The 21,806-nt window shown below is 44.0% G+C and overlaps 1 protein-coding gene across 1 annotated transcript in view; it reads right to left on the reverse strand.

The window, feature by feature from the left end:
• The window catches only part of DAB1 (DAB adaptor protein 1), a 774,457-nt gene that overhangs the window by 462,283 nt on the left and 290,368 nt on the right, over window positions 1-21,806 (reverse strand). The gene's annotated exons all lie outside the window — the stretch shown is intronic.

A 21,806-nucleotide genomic window follows, 5' to 3' on the forward strand; every position in this document is an offset into this window, starting at 1 on the left:
GAGCCACGCGCATGATCAGAGGTCAGGAAAACAGATCTTACGATGACAGGCTGACAGCCATGGGACTCTTTAGCCTGGAAAAGCGCAGGCTCAGGGGTGATCTGATGGCCACCTATAAGTTTATCGGGGTGACCACCAGGATCTGGGGGAACGTTTGTTCACCAAAGCGCCCCAAGGGATGACGAGGTCGAACGGTCACAAACTCCTGCAAGACCGTTTCAGGCTGGACATAAGGAAGAATTTCTTTACTGTCCGAGCCCCCAAGGTCTGGAACAGTCTGCCAGCGGAGGTGGTTCAAGCACCTACATTGAACACCTTCAAGAGTAAATTGGATGCTTATCTTGCTGGGATCCTATGACCCCAGCTGACTTCCTGCCCTTTGGGCAGGGGGCTGGACTCGATGATCTCCCGAGGTCCCTTCCAGCCCTGATGTCTATGAAATCTATGAAATCTATGAAACACATCTAGGAAAGAATGATGATGAAGAAAAGGAATCTAGAAGAGCAAAACTGTGTGCCCCAAAGAAGCTAGGTGTCTCCTGTTAGACCATTACCAGAAAAAATATGAAGATACAGAGAAATAAAAGGGAGAGAGATGGTAAACACATGTAAAGAGCAGTCACTAGACAGTGTGTTATATAAAATATTGCAACATGAAACAAGGAAAAACATCAGTTCATTTGTACATCGGAGCCCGTGATCACACGTCTTTTTGAGATTTTTGTTGTACTTACATGAAGTCTTCTCTGAGCTTCCATTTCTGAACTCAAATATAACATCTGATCAGTCTTTAGGGAAGAATAGCATTTCTGTCTTTACAAGAAGAGCAGTTAAGTTGAAGGGAGTGTAATGGAGTCTTCCCTTATGCTTACTTTGACATCAAGGCTGGGTGTCTTTCTAAAAGAGATGCTCTAGGACAGGGGTATCAAATCCAGCGGGCGCGTCTACATGAGACACTTAATGCCTGTTGGACTAATTCTATCATGCGTTAGCAGGATTGGCAAAAACCATGCTAATGCACAGTAGATTAGTCCAAGTGGCATTAAGCAGCACACAAAAAGCATTCATCTGAGCTAATGTGCAGTAGTGCTGATTACGGTGCATTAAGTTAGTACCTGCTATTACATGTACTAACTTAATGCATTGTAATTACGGCACATTAATGAACATGTAGATGTGCACAATGAGTATCGTCGGGCTGGTCCACAAGCTGAATTGGGCCCATGGACTCGCCTGCTGCTCTCCACCCCGCCCTGCTTGATCCAGCACATGTGGCTTCCCCCCACCCCCCCGCCCATCAGCCTGACCCAGGACACTGTTGTACATGGTACAAGGTAGCACATCCTTGGCCCAGCACACAGGATTAGTCCAACAGTGTGTGGATCAGCTCAGACCCAAGGGCATCACTGGGGGCCAAACAGCAGGGCTCTGCACACTGTACCTTTGACACCCTCTTTTAGTGCAGTCATAAAATACTGAGCTTGGGAAGGAAGTACCAGGTGACATTGTGGCTGGTGTTATGCAGGAGGTCAGGCTAGAGGATCAGAACAACCCTGTATGGCGTTAAACAGATCTACGCATTTGTGAAGCATAAGTTAAAGCAGGGGTGGGCAAAATACGTCCCGTAGGCCAGATGCGGCCCGCCAGGCCACTCTATCCAGCCCGCAGGGCCCCTAAAAAATTTAGAAAATTAGTATTGATTTTCCCCTGGCTGCCTGTCACGTGGCCCTCGATGGCTTGCCAAAACTCAGTAAGCGGCTCTCCGCCCAAAATAATTGCCCACCCCTGATTTAAAGGAACCAGAGTTTCTACTCCTTTCTAAGGTTAATTGCATCTGAATTCAACCTAGTCCAAGAGTTTCAAGCGTTAGAGGATCAATCCAGTTTAAAACGAAATGTGTTCTCTCATATTTCTTCGTGCAAACACCACTCCCACCACCTTCATTCCCCCATTTTGGCCCTGGCCCTCGGCATACGTGTCAGAGCCCGTGGCTTGGTTTTGTTCTCAACATGACACACGTCTCTCTCACCTGTTTTAAACAGAGGCAATCCAGCACAGCCCAAGGAGGATATTCTGTTGAATCAACTGTAGCCAGAGGTCAGCCAAGGGTTGTTTAATATTATGGCCAATGCAACTCCATTGGGATGCAGTTGAAGTGACTCCCACTTCACCTTCCCATGAGGAATGCAATTTATCTGGGCTTACAGCTGTTGCATTCATAAGATAAGACTATAATATAATCCTTTCAAGCGCATTAGCAGATATGGTGATTCCAGGGTGGCCAAAGCAACAGAATCAAACTGATGTTCCAATAAATGCTTTAACAGAAAATACGGAAGTGAGCATGATTTCTGAAGATGGTATATGTCCTGCAGGACCCCTAAGGATTTGCGTGCGTGTTTGAATGATAGAAATTTGGAAGTGTGCCCACTGCATGACGAAGCATTTTCATGAGAATCGGTATTAAAATAAGGGTTTTAGTGGGAACGTAACTTGAACTCCCTTGGATGGAGTTACGTCCCTGCAATGCACATCTGCAAGTCTAACGGCTCCATGAAGTTGCAGACTCTTACACCTACACAGCCTATGCACTGATGGCCCCCAGCAGATATGAATTTATTGCCTGCTTTTCATTCCCTCTTAGTAATAATATCAATTTAGCTGTTAGTTTTTGTTTTGACTCAGTGTTTAGGAATCAGTGGGGCGATAAAGCTATTTAAATGGAAATACTATTCAAATGCACAATCACCTGATTGGAACATGAACAGCCCCTGCTTCTTAACATTTCTCATATAATAGCTGCTTTTTTTCCTCATTAAATGTAGAAATCTGATTAACATGTAGATCACCTGTGTTTTACTTATGGCAATTAGGACTAGATAGCGGCGTTTTGTGAAACTATGCAAGATTTTTATGCTTCCCCATGAAGAAAGGAACAAAGAATCTCCATAGTAGTCTGTATGGTCCTTTCCGCTGCTTTTATTATATTCATACTGTCAAGGACAAATGTAACTTAAAAAGGGAAATCTGCAGGGATAAACTTAGTGAGAAAAAAATGGACACACGCATGAACCTAGCTTTGTAATCTAGCACAATGGCTAGAAAAGCTATAATACTGTACATTCACTAGCAACATACAATGTAATCTCGCAGAATGTTTAAACAGTTACAGATTACAAAACATCTGCTGTAAAATTGTATATATGGCACTGGCCATAAAAACCTCTTTTCTTCTTGTTGTTCTGATACAAGAAAAATAAATCTGCAATTCATAAGGTTCAATTCTTGCAACAAAGGACCAAACATCAGCTATTCTCCAGAGCGGTAATTGAAGTGTAGGTAATTTATGAAGTCCAGTGCATATATATTATTTGGCTTATGTCATGCTGTCACATATTTCACACCATGTTGTGCTGTTTCCGAGGGCACAAAATACAGGTCACATGTTTGAGACCAGAAGTCAATTGAGAAATAAAAAATAAAAAAAAATCTGAAGTATCTTTACAGTACACCAAGGCAGACATATACTGTTGCTACCGCCTGATTTCTTAATAGGCCCAAACAAAATGCAAACCGCTCTTAATGTTCGACTTTCCAAATTTAAATTCCTTTTAGTGAGGAGGGTAGAAATGTGCCTTTCAGGCAAAACAGCATGTAGGGACAGCCCTGATTCCTGATTGCCAGCACAAAGTTCACGGTTCTAATGGTTTGTTCTATTAATTGGCCCAGAATTACACGACTTCTTTTCACTGGTGCCACACCTTCACGCTGGAGAAAGACTGAAGGCTAATAGAGGGCTATTCCAGTTGACAGCCAGGCATTTACCTGTCTGAATGGTGATAAAAGTGAGAGGTCAGTTATGAATTTCTTGGTGGTTTCTACATGTTCTATATGCTTTAATACAGGTTAGCGGCAGAAATGAAAGGGGGGGGGGAAAAAAAGGTGTGCACCGCTTTTGTTTCTTTCCAATGTACTATTTGAATGAAGCCAGAAAGCTTTTTTCTTCTCTGCTTCTTCTGACATCCCAGCTCCACCCCTCAGTCACCAAATAACTCCTCAGACAAAATTGAAGACAAGGTTTCATGCTCCATACATCCCTACAGTTAAAACCAACTTGCAAGGGGGAGAGAGAGACTGATTTCCAAAGTACAGAAGCAAAAGAAAAGATACAAGCCCATTTCTACCTGTTTGCAGGTCACCTTCAGGGTTTTTATTTAAAAAAAAAGAAAAAAGGCCTGACAGGCCTTACTCGGGTAACGATTGAACTGATTTCAGAAGATTTAACTGAGAGGACCTTGGGATATAGCATGATGTTTGCATTTAATTAATCAATGCAAGTTTTCAAATCTTTTTATATTATCTCTTTAATAGGCTGGCATCCTGGGGGCTTCTGTGCAGAGCCTCTAAGCCCCACTCTGCAAAATGATGTAGCTTTGTCACATCCCTCCATCTCCGCGCACTGCATCTATGGCTGATCTACCCGACAGGACGCGTTGGGTCAAGAAGAGCCCTTTTTGAGAGACACCTGATGGGGAAGCAGAGCAAGGATTAATGGAAGCGATTAGCTTTCCTAGTCACTCTACTCTTAGTTAACGCTGGGTTGGTTAATGAACTGTACTTCCTTCTTTTTTTTTTTTTTTTCTTCAAATCTTGCACATGTCCAGTGTGGAAAATCTGTTCCTCAGACTGCTCCCAAATGAACAAGCTGGTGGATGTCTCCTTCCCACGCACTCGCTATTCCTCAGACACTAATTAGTGTTATTTCAGGAGCTGTGAATCATGGAATGGCCCCCTTTCTTTGTTCAGTAGATGTTGATATATTAAATCAGGCCATGTTCCTGCAAATATTTACACAAATGCCTACGGTATTTTGAAGGTTTGAGAGGGATGGAAGGGGTATGTTGTGCAAGCCGTCTTCAGAGCGGGGAGTTCCAGCCTAAAATGAATGAGGTGGCAAAGTGAAAAATAATGAGGCTCAGGAGTCCACCCTGGGTAAGTTAACCTGAACTTTGCCAGTTGGCACCCTTTATAATCTGTCGTCTCAAACTCGTAGAGTCTCCCTGGCTCTTACTAAAACTTTCACATTATTAAAGCACTGAGCTTTTTTCATTTAATATGTTGCAGTATACTTTCCGTGGAAATAAGTAATAAAAAGCAGGCAAAATGACAGCATAATGGAATGTAATCCCAGTCAATGTGTGGATGGTGACACACGTCTGTGTGAAGTGACACGTGGGAAGCAGAACAGGGACTGCTGGGGAAGCTGATGAGAAGCCTCAAAGTAACTTCTGTCTAGGAGCATGAATAAGTCTCGCTCGTAATGAAGCACATTATCTCCAGACTGACTCAATTCATTGCAACAGAGACTCCAGGGTGGCAAATGTTTGTCCTGATGAAGGGTGTTTGTGCCTGAAAGCTTGCAAGTATGCACAAATCTGGTTGGTTTAGTAAAAGATATCATCTCAGCTACAAGTCCTGATTGCTTTTTCCTCTAGACCAATACAGCTACAACCTGGATACCTGACTCGTGGTAGATATCAAATTTTTGCTTATTTTTAAACATGAAATCTTTATATTTTCCCAAGCAGGAAGCAACTGTGACCATCTGAAACCCGAAATCCTGCTCCTGCCTTTGCTTCAAAGTAATTTGCATCATCCCAGATCCTCACAGGAGGTGAGAGGCTCCACACCAGCTATGAACTGACTGCCCAGGGGAGGTTTCCATCTACTGACTCCTCTGTGAAATCCTACGAATATGAACTTCATTTCTACACAAGAGAATTTCTACAATCTTTTCTCCAATGCCTGATGAAGGGTGTTTGTGCCTGAAAGCTTGCAATTAAAGAATTTTTTTGCAAAAATCTTGTTGATCTAATAAAAGATATCATCTCTGCTGCGAGTCCTAATTGCCTTGTCCTGCTATGTGGTGTTTGCAAGTATCTGAACCGGTTTAAATGAAATGGCCAGAAGGAACCATCACATTGACCTACTCTGCCCATTTGTACAACACAGACTGTAGGACTTTGCTGAGTGCATTTCTATTTGAACTGCAGCGCATTTTTTTTTTTTTTTTTAGAAAAGCACCCATTCCAGATTTTAAAATAGTCAGTGATAGAAAATCCTTCCTCAACTGTTCCAGCCAGTAATTACCCTCACTACAAAAAACCCTCATTGCTTATTTCTAGACTGCATTTGTCTATCATCGATTTCCAGACTTTCTTTGTTTCTTGTTAACTCTGAGACCTCCTTTCCACCAAAGTTGGTCAAATATAATACATGCCAGGGGTTGGCTATCTTCCGTCCACGGGCCACATCCAGTTTGTGGAAACTTTGGATCTGGTTCGTGGATGTGGGACTTCGGTAGCATCTGGCAGCAAGGGACAACTTTTGTGGGCATTCCCCCTTGGAGAACAGTGTTGGCTGCAGATGCTTTCCCGGTACTGTGGAGGAGACGAGTGGCGGCGATGCCAGCGTCTGCCTGCTCCCCCTGCCACTCACCCAGGGTGGATCTTTTTTGCCTGGAGCCAGAAAAGGTTGCCTACCCTTGATATAAGCCATTTAAAGTGCCTACAGGTAAAACAGGAAGCCTTTCAATTGTGCAAATAGGACTAGCCATTAGCTAAAATCCCATTGATTTCAATCTTAAAAACACTATGCAAGCTGAGCTAAGCATTCGTGCTCATACAGGCAAGAACAGCCTGCTCTCACCTTTTCACACCTCGTCCATGCTCCTTGAATTGTCACGTAGGGCCTGCAGTCAGCCTCTGCTCAGCTGCTCCCATCCTTATGAAGACAGATACTCAGAGAACCTCAACTCGACTCTACCAGTAGCCTTGCAACCAACGGGACTTGCACGGTTTGAGAGCTGCTTAAAGCACAGCCCCAGCAGCAGCTGAGACACTCTACCTGGATTCACTCTCCACACCACATCAGGCAACTTTTTGATTGCCAAATAAGTCTGTTACATGCAACTTAGATGACAAATAATTAATACAAGTTGGGTGCCGGGTGTTTTATATGAAATGTTGCAGATGCTTCTGATGGCTGTATTTCAGCTAAAGGCTGCCTCTGTGCTGCACAGCGAAACTTCCCCTCCCCACAGAGACTTTTGGCAGTTGTAAATTAAAATTGTTCCCAGTTTGCATGCTCCAATACTCTTGGCTATCTCTTTTTTTTCTCCTGTAGTCTCCTTATTTCCCAAATCCTGGTCTCTCTATCCTGGACAGAAGAATAAGGGAGGCAACCCGAGGGTCTGTTATTTCCCATGTCTCAGATACTGCTGTGATAGGCAGACACAGGATTGGGCCTTCTGTCTGACCCTGTTTCTTAGGATAGAAACAGATGTCATCTGCCTGGATGTGTCCTGGCACAGCTGATCTGCTTCACTACAGATGGCACTCGGGGACAGGTCCCTGCCACTCCTGGGGCTTGAAAACTATGGATTTAAGACCCAGGCTGCCATGCATGGGCCCTGGGCTTGTGGGGGAAAAGAGCATCTGCAAGTGGGGGAACCCCCATGCAGGTTCCTCTGTTTGCAGTTGTGCATCTCAAGTTAGGGCAGGACAGGCTGATACGAGCACCGTGGGAACCCCTGCAAGGAAATTCCTGGGACATGCAATAAGCAAGCAGATGCAGATGCAGATGCAGATGCAGATGCCATTTAAGGCATCCCTGACTGGGACTATCTTTGGTTGCGGCAATATTTTTGGGTGCTCGAAGCACAACAAGGGGCCAGGGCATCTCTTTGCTCACAATTTGTGCCACCATCAAATTTTTTTACAGCAACACAAGGGCAACATCTGTTTGCACCCACGTTTACATTGCTCAACAACCTCCCCCCCACCCCCGGGGAACAAAGGAACTAGATGATTTGCAAATTGCTCAACACATTTTTTTCACATTTTGATATCTGAATTATTATTTATGAACGGAGATCTAAACTAGTATCAAACAGATCACTGCAAGAATTCTGGGTCCAACTCCCACCAGGTGCTGAATGATTCCCAGAGTCTACCCAGCCCCCTCAATCTCCGCTGATGCTGCTAAGTGCAGAGGGTAACCCAGCATCTTCCTCAGTCAGGTGTAGCATGCAATGGTGTGAAATCAATAGGCACTTCCAGTAATATTCTGTAACAATAACACATCACACGATGAACAAAGCACTACAGTGGAGTAGAAGACATTCCTATTCCTACATCCAATTTATCATTTAGTCTTTCCTAAAGAATGGATCCAAAACAAAAACACACCATTTCTGAGAAAACCTCCAAGTGGAAGAGAAACCACGTTAAACAGCAGCAGCACAGAAGGACGGAGAGACAAGTGACTGAACTCTCTCCTCCTCCCTGCTGCTTCTCAGGCCCCAAACCAGAAGGTCCCACTAAGGCCTTGCTATCGTTCCTTGGGAATAAAGGATGAGTTCTGGATTGGAGTTAGCTAACTCGAGGTAAAGTCCTATTGGAGGCAAGCCATTCGGTTGGTTACACAGGAGTTAGAAGGTCAAAGTAAACTCAAGGCATCCTGGACTCAAGCTCTTAACTCCTGCAGAATGCATGCCTTGCCTTCTGTGCTTTGAGATTTTGCCTTGTGAGCAAACTCGTATTAAGAACCGTACTTGTGTAAGGGTGAAGTTACACTTTACACTTAGGCCATACTAAATCGGTGGAAGGTTAAGCCGTGTTAAAGTGGGAACGTGCTGTGAGCAATCACGTGTTCAGGGTTAATGCCATTTCACAGCTCTGACTTGCCACTAGAGGCTAGTGAGCAGGGGTGTAGCTAGGACATCTGGGCTCCGTCCGTATTTGCGGGGGGGCAGGCCCCAGAATAGGACTCCCCCTTCCCAGCTTAGTACCCTATCCACTAGGCTACAGAGCCAAGCCCCTGCTTGTTCTTTCTTCCTTGCCTCTTGTACTATTTGCTGAACAGCAGCACTGCTTCAGCAGGTGGGATAAAGAGCGTCCACACCTGGCACAGCCTGTAATTTGGTGCTTCAGGCCGGTGGAAGATATGAATCGGAGATATGACTCTCCAGACAAGGAAAAAACTTTGCTCCTGCCCATCAGCCTTCCGGTGGAGTCTGCCTCCTCCTCTAGGCACATTTTAAAAGCAAAGGGTGAGCCTTATTCCATCCTTTCGAGCAATAAGTGCCGGCGCCCACCTTCAGAGGAGGTGCTCCAAATCAAGCAGAGGCTCTGGATTCCAGTGCATGAAGTCACCTACTTGAAGCTTGGACTCAGATAACTATGCTCTATTAAGTAATACTGGGCAGCTCACTGTTCAGCTTGTGGGGTTTTTGGGTCACCACTCCAAAGCACCAGACTCTTCCCATGTCCAGAGCTTAACTTAGCTCTGGACCCTGGTTTCCACTCTGGAGACCAGATGCCTGAAAGTTAGGTCTTGCAGTCCCTACTTTTAAATTCTTAAGTCCTTTACTGTATCCTGCCCCAGCAGACCTCTCTAAACCAGTCTGATTTGTGCAAACACTTCTTCCCCTCTGGGAAAGCAGCCATAATAAGGAAAGGAAGGCAACTTAGCATATTTAGTTTTTCTTTAAAAAAAAATGTCTTCAGGAAAATGTGCCTGTGCTGTGCACCCAGAGATCTCGCCAATATAGAGGAAGCTCAGATCAGAGACCCCTTTCTCACAGCGTGTCTATTTACACTAAAACAGTGAGAAATGTGCTTAGTTTAACAAGGAAAATGAAGGTAATTTAAAGGGTAGCATGCACTAGCTTCATCTCCCTGCAAATGCAAATCGAGTGGGATTGAGACACTACTAGGAAAGTCTGAAAACATTCAATGCACAAGGTACACCCTGCATTAATTACAGTCACTAGTGAGATCTCAGCTCCTCTTTCTCATCGAGTGCCAGACCCTCCTCCCATTGACCCAATGGCCTTTAATAGGAGTCCTTTAGTTTGGCACATACAAAATCTGCCTCTGCTCTGGGTTTGCACAAGGATATGCATACGCTAGGAAAAGACGGAGAAGCCGGTTGCTGTGCAAGACTGCAGGATCCCAGGGACACACTCACTCTCTTTGGCAGAGTTTCATATGCTAATGAGGAGGCAGCATATGTGTAAACTGCCTTAAGGACATACAGACGCAGACTATAGACTCATTACAGTATCGCTTTACAGGGACCTCAGATTCTTGCAGGAAGTGAAAATGAGGTCTGTGAAATGCAACAGCCCCCCCCCCGGCTAGATCCAAGGACGACTGGAGCTCTATAAATAGAAACACCAACACTTTACACTATCCCAGCTCATTTATCCACTCAAACAACATATTCAGTTGTTGCACACTTTACCATAAACAGTCAAATCTGAAAACCAACAAGTCATCTCTCAATCTGGTTAGACTTCTTCCTAGAACTGCTGCAATGTCCCTCCCTCCACAAAAGCCATCACACGGCTTCCCTTCCACTCACCATAAAAAACTGGATGCGTTTATGACCGCACAGTTGACATTGGAACAAACTGCAGCGCAACCGTTTCTTCAGATCAACAGGATTTTCACAGAGCATCGAAAGGTAGGTGCTACACACTCTCCCGCACCCCAAGTAGAAGTCCTGTATGCGTCAATGGGTGCTGAGAATGGACTGAAGGCAGCCTATAGCTCAGCACAGTGCTGTTTTCCAGACTTCACTCCACTTGAATGCTTTGGAGGATATGTATCCAGAATATTGAGCGGGATAAGGAAGACTTGCCCATCTGGCCTTTTGTGGAAAAATTCACACATCAGCTTGTCTTATGGAAATATATAGTCAGTATTTTGCCAAAACATTTCTGAATGACAAGCAAAACCTTTTCCTCAGTTCTAGTACAGGGTGTTCACATGGGGAAAAAAATTACATCCAGCTTAATGTAAGTGTAGCCAGTCAAAGCCGACATATTAAGCCTTTCAAATCTGATTCCCACTGAAGCCTCTGTTTCAACAGGGTGGATCAGAAGTGACATATTGCACCAGTCCTGACAGCGTGCTGTATGACTAGGTAAAGCACTGAACTGGTTAAATGTGAGCATAAATTCATATCCCATTCTTGCAGGAAGTTTACTCTAGGTTTGTGGTACATGTAGTCTCCTTAATTCCCATGGAGAGAGCTGGTCAAACGTGAACGAAATTTAGAGAGTTAGTGCTGCGGTACGTATCGGCTCTGAATGTCACCCTCTCCTTGTGACAGGTATCTCAAAGCACGTTCAGTGTAAATCTAATGCGATTGATAGGAAAGGCGGGGACGAGATGTGATAGTGGGATCTGAGTCAATTATCTGAAAAGAAAACCCAGTCTTGTTTGTTTGTTCCATGTTCAAATCTAGCAATATCACCGGTCTCTATGAATGCAAAATAGAGTTTTAGCTGAATTATTTAGATTTTATTATAGTTGAATATTCACATTTTTGGAAAAAAACAACTTCAGTACACTTAGGAAAGCCCATGCCAGGTGTGCTACATCATTGCCAGCCCAGGACACAGAAGTCTCCAGCTGCCTGAACTCTGATCTCGTGAATGCACCATAACTCTGCGCAACTCCTTTTCTTAACCTCTTGAGGAGCCAAGCCTAGGAGGCCAGTTACTTTGAGCCCTCACCCCGATTCTGTCCCACAGCAGTGCTTGTTGTATCCATCTACTGCCCTGTCTTATTCTTGAACAATCAGACTTTTGGGACAGGGACTGTCCTTTATTTATTATGTACTATTTATATTACCTGGCACCTAGGAGCTCGCATCGTGGATCAGGACCCCATCATGCCAGACGGCGTATCAACACAAAACAAAACGATAACCAATTCCAATGCTTTACCACCCTCACAGTCAACGTTCCTCCTAATCTCCAACCTAAATCCCCCCTGCTGCAGCTTGAGGCCATTGCTGTCCTGTCCCCGATGGCCACAGAGAGAAGCCCATTGCCATCTTCTCTATAATCCCACTGCAGGTATTTAAATACTATTATCCTATCCCCCTCAGTCTTCTCTTTTCCAGATTAAGCCCTAGTTTTTTCAGCCTTTCCTCATAAGTCTTGCCTTCAAGGCCTCTAATCATTTTTGTTGCTCTGCACTGGACTCTCCAATTTGTCCATGTCCTTCTTGAAATGTAGGGCCCCAAACTGGACACAGTACTCCAGGTGAGGCCTCACCAGTGCTGAACAGAGCAAAAGAATCACTTCCCTTGATTTCCAAGTGACACTCCTGTTAACACAACCCAGGATGCTGGTGGCTTTTCTGCAACTAGAGCACACTGTTGGCTCAGTTTATGGGCTGCTGTAGCCTCCCACGTCCTTCTCTGCAGTGCTAGTCATTCCCCATTCTGTATTTATGCATGCAACTATTCCATCCCACATGCGGGATTTTACACTTGTCCTTGCTGAATTGCATCTGACTGGTTGCAGACCATTTCTCCAGTCTATCCAAGTCATTCTGGATCCTAGCCCTGCCCTCTGGAATATCTGCAATGCCACCCAGCTTGGCGTCATCTGCAAATTTGCTAAGTGCACTCAAATGTTAAATGATACAAGTTATTAAACAGTGTCCGTCTGAAAATTATTATATGCTGGGTCTGCACAGCACATAGCACAAGGGACCCATGGTCTATGACTAAGACCCCTAGGTGCTATAGTAATAATAAAGAAATAATCAGAAAGCTGTCAAAATGGTGATTTTGTCATGAAAATGCCTGTCTATAGGGTGGTAGACTGAAATGACTTACTATTAATTCATTTCACCAAATATATGGTTAGATTCTTTACAAACAGTTTCTTTCTTTTTTTCTTCCTTATTTTTTTTAAGATTGCTACACAGAAATGGATATGTTATCTTAGGATAAAGAGAGACAAAAATTTTCCGTTTACTTCCAGCTGGATAATCTTCCAGGACATCAACAGTCACTAAAACGTTTAGAACAATTTATATATTCTTTAGACTCACCAAAAAGGAAACAGCCTTTAAAAGCTGAGTTACACACTATAATTACACTAATTCTCTACATCTGGCATTCAAAAGAACCCAAATTAAACACCATGGAGCACCTCAGTGCATCCATGGTGCAATGAAGGTGGAATTAGCTTCAAATTAAATGGTATATCTTTTGAGAATATTGAACTATTCTAAATACATAGTTTGATACATTTTTTACCATTCTTGCACAGATTATTCTTGTGAGGACAAGGCCAGTAGAGATCATTTTAACACTCCTTAACCCCATTTGGACTAGAAATGAGCTTAAGTAAAAAAAAAAGCTTGGAGCCAAACCCTGTAAACATTGGAGAAGTTTGAGTCTGGATCAGGTCCAAACTGTAAAGCTTGGAATAATCTTGGGTTTCTTAGTGAATACAAGGCAGCGCTTCCTCAATATTATAGCAACAGCAACCGTGATTACTGAAGGTTGCAGAGCATTTGCCATTCCAACCCTTTCAACGTTGCAGGTGGCACATACTCAGAACAGCTAGTTGTCATCAGGGGTGGATCCAGAGGGGCTGCAGTGGCACAGTTGCATCCCCTTTTGGATCATGTCAGGAACAGCAGTGGGATTTTTTTTTTCAGTCCACAAATTAGGTAAAAATCAGGAGTGTCCCCTCACTCTAAGCACCCTCCCCCTCCATCCTCAGCTGGAAGGGTACCCGCTGCTTCCCCCTACTACTGTCCCTGCCACTGACTCTGCTGTCCCTAACTAAGGAGGAGGAGAGCTCCAGAGTCACTCCTACCTGCTCCAGCCAGAACAGCAGCAGTGGCAGGCACAGCCCTTCTTTCTGCCCAGTCCCTTGTTGTTTCCTATCAGTCAGGTAATGTGGCCTGGCTTGCTGCCATCCTCTGCTGAGCCCCTGCGGTGGCTCTAGAGCCCCTCCCTACTGTGTAATGAAGTGGGAGAGTTTTGGTTTGGGAGGTTTGTGGGGAGAGGGCTCCAGAGGTGCAACCAGGCTCACCAGAGAACACCTAGGGGACTGGGTAGAGAGGAGGATCCCACTCAGCTGCTACTGCTGTCCCCTGCTGAGCCCAGCTGGAAGAGGGCAGGAGCAGCTTTGAAATGCTCTTCACCCTCTCATCAGCCTGGGACAGCAATAGTAGTACTTGGGGGATGGGAGCAAATGAGAGGGGAAGGGACATGCTCTTGAGGATGGAGGAGGAAGACAGGGATGCCAAGGGAAGTGGGGATGGTGGGACAGGAAATGAGATACTTAACTGATATTGCTGCTGCTTTCATGATGTGACCTGCTTGCCTGGGGGTGTGGAGAGGAGCTGGGAGCGGGCATGCAGCACCTGCTCTCCTTTCACAAAACCCTGGATCTGCCTATGGCTGTCATTACATCCTTAGCAGAGGGAGGCTCAGAGAACATGCTAACATGGGATCTTAGCTACTTAAGACCAGGTGTACCGGAGGTGCAAAAGAATTAGGAAAGATGACTGTACCCTCATTTACAGTCCACCAAAATCAATAACGATACTCAGGTGCTTCAAATCCAGTGACTGCTTACGTGTGCTGTTGAGCTGGTGTCTCAATTCAAGGAGCAAATCCTAATCTTTCTTTGGGGACTATTTTGCAGTCTACATGCCAGGGCAGGTAGTGTCGGTCCCTTCGTTCAGTAGAGACAAGGAACAGCCCTTTCCCCACTCTCCCCAAGGGGTGGAGAAAACCTCACAGGACGAGTAGGATGATGGGACATAAGTCACTGGTCAGCAAAGGGTGTCGGACATAGGGAGGGGGAAGAGGTGGAATGAGCTGCAGACCACAGAGGCCTGTATGTGAGGCATTTCCTTCCTACCTCTGATGCACACCCAGGAATCCAGGAGGAGTTCTGCCATCTCATAATCCTTCCTCCACAACCCACTTCCCCCCGCCCTGGGGCTCCATCACAGCATCAGAGCACCAGCGTTCTCATATGCAGCTGTCTACAGGCTGTCCCAAGCCAGGGAAGATATACAGCAAATATTATTCAGCTGCTGACAAAACAAATTAGCATGCTCACACTTGGAGCCAGAGATTTTATTTGTGTCACACTGAATTGCATTAAGGTATATGGTAGCATAGTAGGCAATAAACTGCAGCACATCCTGTTTTGTCAGTTTTGCAAGTGCTATTGATTTATCTACATTGCTCTTTATAAACAGTCTTCCTATTACTTGCACAAAAGTAACAATATGTAATAGGGTCTAAGAGGATAAACAGCCACAGGAAACAAACTGGGAGAATTTCAGTCTCCTGCATAAGGAAGCCATATGCCCAAGGTCTGGAGTACCTTTGCTCTGTGCGTGCGTGCACGTGTGCATGTTTGTGTCTGCGCACGCACATGTGTGTATGTGTATAACTAGGAGGCATCACAACAAACTGATGCATTTTAATGAACGTGGTCAATATAATTTCTAGCAATATAACACATACATGTAAAATAGCGAATAGAAACAAACCAAAAAGTTAAAACACCATCGCTGCAAGCTGCCTCCTGCTATGTGTTCTCTAATTCTATACTAGATAAATGAAACAGCTATAAACAATATTGCAAATGCAGCCCCCTGATCCTTTGTATGGAGCTAGGATAATTTAATCTGATTTATATTTCATCCTCCTACATGTGCTTTAATGTATTGTTGGCTTTAATGCATTAATGATAACATTTGTGATGAAGGCGCCAACCGACCACTTTTCTCATTTGTTTTTCTCTGCCTTAGAACTATACAATTGTGGAGGTTATTTTCCTGGATCTCTTATTTTTCCTTGCTTTGTCTGTCCATAGCTTATCTTCCTTCGCCATGAATTGTAGAGCCTGCTTATCTTGCTGTGCTCTTAATCTAAGTAATGTATTCATAAGTATTGTATGTTGTTTACCTCCTCTGCTCTAACTCCTTGTTTCCTGGTTGTGGACCATCAATTTGTTTTCTTGCCATACTGCAAATATTCTTTCCCAAGATATTAATATATTAAGCACATACATTTCTTTCTGTTTCCACACTCATCGCTCAAAAATCATGTCAAATCTTTCAAATGAAGTCCTGTTCTCTAAAACAGCTCACCGACTGCACACAGCTAACAGATATAGATTGCATTTACAGCAGGACTTTATCTGAAAAGGCTTTACCAAAGCTGTAATATTTATGTCCCAGTTACTAGGTATTGACTCAAGCTAATGAATAGGATTAATTGTGAATTAATTAATTGTGACCCAATTGCAAATTAATGTTAATTGTCCTCCTTTAAAATAAGTTTTTAGACATTCTCCTGTTGAGACCCTTCCTAGTGCTTTGATCTCTCTCCTGCTGTGAAGTCAAATTTACAAGCTAACACTTTCTGCAGTTATTTCTTAAGAGCAGAAGTTATACTCCATTATCGTCTTTTAAACCCGTTGATACCTTCCCCGTTCTGAAATAATTTCATGTTACGGTTTTCCTGAATCCTCATTTTCTTATATGAATTCTATTCCTTTGGTTGTTCAGGATGGATAGTCTGGAGTTAGGTTATAGTTTAAACATTCTGATTTCACAGTGTCCTTTACAGGCATGATGCTTTTGATTTCTTTTTTCCATCAACCCTCACAAAATTTACATCAGTTTCTTAACGGCATTTATCTTCCATCTCCTTGGCAACAATCACTGAGGCAAAGGATTTTTTTTTTATGATAGGTAGTTATGCACTAATTAATCAGTCACAATCCCTAGGGAGAAAAATACCTAAGCACATGCTTAAATTACATCACTATGCCTAATAATTTTGCTCTATGAAAGCCTTAGGTGGTAAGGCCAAATCTTGGAGGCCCTGAGACTTTGCACTCAAGCTATGAAAAATGATGTTTAGTCTATCCATCCTTTCTGCAATCTTCCCTTCATTTCTCCAGATTTGGTTTTCTTTCCACATTTATACCCTCATTTTGATTCATAATCATCTCTAGCAACAGATGTTATGTTCTTTGCACACGATCCCCCCGTACTTGGATTACTCTGTATGGCCATCTCAATAGACTATATTTTAATGGCTCACATACTTCCAGCTAGGTGAGACACATGACAACTCCAGCTTCGAGCATTTTATTGCCAGCTGCTTTTAGTTTCCTGGTCCATCACATACTGGGCTCACCCATCTTACTCTATTGCACCTATTCCTCAGAAATTTTCTACAGCTCTTTCTTCTGCTAAATTAGCACACTCTTATTTCCCTTTTTTGGGTCATGTATAAGGTATTTCTCCAACACTCATTGCCATGGATCTAAATGCCAGTTGACTAAATTACAGTCGGTATTCTTTCGCCACCCCCCACCTCTTCATCCAATTGTGTCTATGCGCGACTGAAAACAAAAGGTCAGACGCTGCCCTTAATCTGTCTGTACAACTCCCAGCGGAGCCCGGGGTGACTCAGTCCCGCACAAGGTCTTAGAGCTTGTCACCCTGTCATGCGAATGTTTAACAACAGATGAAGTGAGCCAAACAAAGAACTGAATCGGGGGCTGGAGCTGCACGGTGCGAAGCATTGTACAAACATTTATTAAATGGACAATCACGGCCCACTTCTTACAGTCAATGCCCCCAGACCTACAATGAATTCCATGCGGGCAGACCCCTTCACCTATGGAGAGCCCGCAGAAGTCAAGCATGCGGTGAAGGGATTATTATACTTGCCTATTCCCGTCATATAGAAGTGAAAAGTCATGGGTTCACCTACACAGGGTCAGGGCTCGAGTTTCAGCAGGGAAATGCAAGGAACCAGAACAAGGCAGAAACAGAACGAGGAGGTGCCAAGGCAGGATTTGGCACCACGAGCCTTGGTCACGGTTCACCGGCGAGGAAGAATCCGGGAACGGTACAGTGCAGCTGGTTCACGCAATGCGGGAGCAACTGCAGCCATCTCTCTACACCGGTGGTTTTTTCCCCCCCTCCTTTGTTCCACTTTAAACCCCATCCTTATTCTTCTCCAGAAAACATACAGAGAATGTAAAACTCTGAAGGGAAAGTACTGTGCACCAAACGTTTAGATGAATTTCATCATTTTACATTAGTAGCTTTATGTGAAATTAGCAATTTTCTGTCATTTCATACTGTCATCATATCGCATCAACACTCAATTTAGCTAGCAACATATGAAAATAATATCATATTAGAAGTTCCTTCATAGGCAGTGAAAACAAGCTCTTATCTGATAATAAGACAATATGACGGGAATTGATTAATACAATACGTCTTTCGCATTGCATTTAGCTAAGCTACATTTTTTTTGCCTTGGACTCACTTTCAAGACTGTCTGGAACTATTACAGAATGGCATGATTTGCAGATTGGGAAGAAAATCCTGCTTCAGCTTTATGTAAGGTTTTGAAAGACAGACTCAAGTTCCCTCTGGGGGAAAATGTCCTGTTGTCTGTGCCGTTCTGCCTCTCAGAAGGTTACTACCTAGAATAAGGGCTACCATTCCTCATGCTTGAAAGCATAAATTAAATGGATCACCAACTGGGGTCAGAATGAAATTTCCTATGTGGTATTGTACAATTTAAAGAGGTTTATTCTTTATTTGGAAGCACCTGACTTCAGCCCATATTAGACATGGAGTATCCGACTAGGCAGTTCCAATATGGAGGCTCTTATTTTCTTTTTCCTTTGTTATATCAAGGTAGGTACTACGGCCCCTCATCGTTCTGAATTTAGTTGTAAGGAACAGGAGTGTACCAGAGCCATCAAATATGGGGCCAGTGATGGGCAAACCTAAAGAAACTTGGGTAAACAGCCAAAAATTCAAATACTGTCCAAATGCCCACTGCACAAAAAAAGTTTCTAATGAGTTCCTCTTGAGGTTTCCATCAGCTACAAGTAAGCTACAACTACCCCCTCTAATTGTGGTAGTGCACAGAGTCCCCAATCACCAGGGATCCTGATATTCTCTGTTTAAAAATCACAAATTCTCTGATTAAAAATCCCCAAATCTGCATTTTTCAGTTATTAAAGTGAAACATCACTCTCTCTCTCTCTCTCTCTCTCTCTCTATATATATATATGTATGTATGTATATGTATCAGCTGAACACAATATTTTATTGATATAACTACAATTTTAAAGCGGCCTGGAAGCCTACCAGTCTCACACTCATGATAATAAAATTCATTCTAAATACCTATAAATGTTGGCATTTGATTTGGCAGCCCACCCCTTCCCCATGCACAAATCTGAAGGACACATTCTCCCCATGTCCCCCAACCCCACTCTGCCCCCCTAGATGAGCTGCCTGCAGCCCTGCCCACTCCCCACCTGGGCCCTAAGCTCCATGCCCTGGTACAGCTGGGCAGCAGCCCCAGCCCTGCCCAATTCCCTCCCTCCCTCCCTTCCTATGGGGGCTGCAATTTCCCACCCACCCACCTCCACTACCACCACCACCACCACCAGACTTACCTGCAGGAGCTGCTCTCCAGGCTGCCTGGCAGCCATGTGAATGTGTATGCGTGCACATACACATGGCACCCAGGGCCGGACACAGGCATGGGCAAACCAGACAGTCGCCCAGGGCCCGGACAGAAAGGGGGCCCAAAAATGGCAATTTTTTTATTATTATTATCATTATGTCTGGCAAAGGGGGCCCAATATTAAAAGTTCACCTGGGGCCACCAGGAGTCTAGATACAGTGCTTATAGCATTCCCTTGGTGATCGCCCTTCTCCCTGTCCTGCCAGCTCCTTGCAGGCTGGCAGTTCCAGCCTGCAAGGGGAAATCCACAATTTCTCTTTTTTTTTTTTTCTTTTAAAGGAGAAAATCGGCATTTTATCTCATTTTTCCACAGCAAATGGAAAACCCAGAACCCTGCTAATCACATTTGAGCCCCTCTGTGCCAGGTATTTGACTTGCAAGCCACTGTCAATTGGCAGTGTACTATAGGTATCATGGTGAGGAGAAAAGCAGCATCCTTTAAACCAGGGCTGGCCAGCAGGGCTTCTTGCAAGCTGGACAACCCACCTTCAGCAGTAGGGTGGTGGCTTGTCAGTGCAACATTGCTGACACGGCTCTGGAGCCCGGGGTGGGTATTGCTGCTGCTCACCCCTGCCTTTTTCACCTGCTGCCAATTGGAGTTGCTAGTGGCAACTAAAGATCCCACATTCAGTGGCGGGGCAGACTGTGGGACAAGCAGTGTTGGCATTGCCACACTTACACAGCTGTACCAATAAGCCCTGTGGGCCACAACTGAACCCATCGGGGGCTGGCAGTTGGACAGCCCTGCTTAAAATTATTTTAATACCAGGAAATACCAACATCCTTGTAGATACTGAAAGCAAAACTGAATTCCTGAGAACCAACAAATGGAGTTAGATTTGTATTAGTTTTTATTATAAGCAGAGGTTGACTTCCATTAGCCTGTGCCAGCCACTAGGCCCATCGACATCTAGCACATTCAGCATTTGTGATCAAGTCATTATTACCGTTTTATTCTTTTCAGGAAATGCAGCCTATGAGGAGTGAAAGCACACATCTTCAGCTGCTATTAGTGCTGCCATGTGGGTCACAACACAGGTAGAGAAAAGATAATGGTTCTTTTTGTTAAGGTGCTTCCTCCCAACTTTGCCCTTGCCTGTGTGACCTTGGGCATGTAAGTTAACTGGCCTATCTCGTCTCTAAATATGAACTACAATTACGTACCAGCGACTAAATTTACTAACAGGAAAGCACTAAATACTACCGAAGGCAATCTCTTCCCAGGGCTGTGACTTTCACTCTCCGAAATAAGAGTGGCTTTTCCAAAGGGCTCATGTGAAGACAATCAGTGGCCAAGGCTGGAAAGCCTATAACATTGTCACCTGGTTTATTTATGCCTGAAATTCAATATTAAAATACATATTATCCAAATATGTATGCATATATGCTCCAGATAACTACTATTCTAATATCTTTCTTTTAGAGTCCATATTTCTCAACACTTGGGTGTCTTAACTACTATTATAAGGGGTATGTGCAAAATTCCACAGTCAGTTAAGTTAATCACAACATGAAGCTAACAACTATGGAGTCTCAATGACATACCTTAGCCCCGATCAATTTTTGTAAAGTGGTGATTTAAAATTGCAGCAGAACAACTCCCCCTTGCATCGACCAATTTGATAGGAATGAACCTTTTTTAAGGAACTGAATTCTGCACTCAAGTCAAAAGTGCTGAGAACAGCCTGTAATTATTCAACACATTCCTTCTTCCAAAAGAACGTCAGAGAGAGGATTTAAACAGTAGCTAAGAATGAGACATTTTAATTTTAAACGTAGTTGTCCTTTAGCAGAATGACTGGATCTGCATGAACAAATCATCAGTTAATGCACTGGAACTGTCTGCAATCCAGACATGTTCATTTCACCCAGAAAATTTAACAGTATCCAGCAGAATATCCACTTTTCAACAGTGATTGATATAAAAAAAAGGGGTATTTTACTCGTCCATTAAATAAATGAATTTCTCCCCTGGCCAGTGGTCCCCTGCATTTTAAGTGCTGTGTTGCACTGACTCTTATTGTCTGTGTCTTGATGTGCAGTTTGTTCACTGCACTTTTAAAACAGAGCCATAAACCTGCAAGTTCTCTCTGTAAAAGGGCCTCAAAGAAGACCCCGATGATTTAACCAGGAGACGTGGAGTTTGGGGGACTAAAGTCTTGCAAGAACATTAAGTGGGTTTTTGCTCTGCCTCTGCTTTTCCTGGGCATTTGTAGCTTGGCTGCTTGGGGCTGGGATCAGCGGGGCAAGGTGATTGGCTGCTGGGGGTCACATGCTCTCAAGAGCTTCTCTACCGTGAGTCAAGGGAACTTGGGTTCTTAGAAGATCAGGGCTGGGGTGGCAGGTCAAGGAGACCTAGGCAACATCTTCTGACCATCCCATAAA

Source organism: Crocodylus siamensis, chromosome 5, assembly GCF_052110815.1.
Source record: "Crocodylus siamensis isolate JL-2025a chromosome 5, ASM5211081v1, whole genome shotgun sequence".
NCBI classification, from domain to species: domain Eukaryota; kingdom Metazoa; phylum Chordata; order Crocodylia; family Crocodylidae; genus Crocodylus; species Crocodylus siamensis.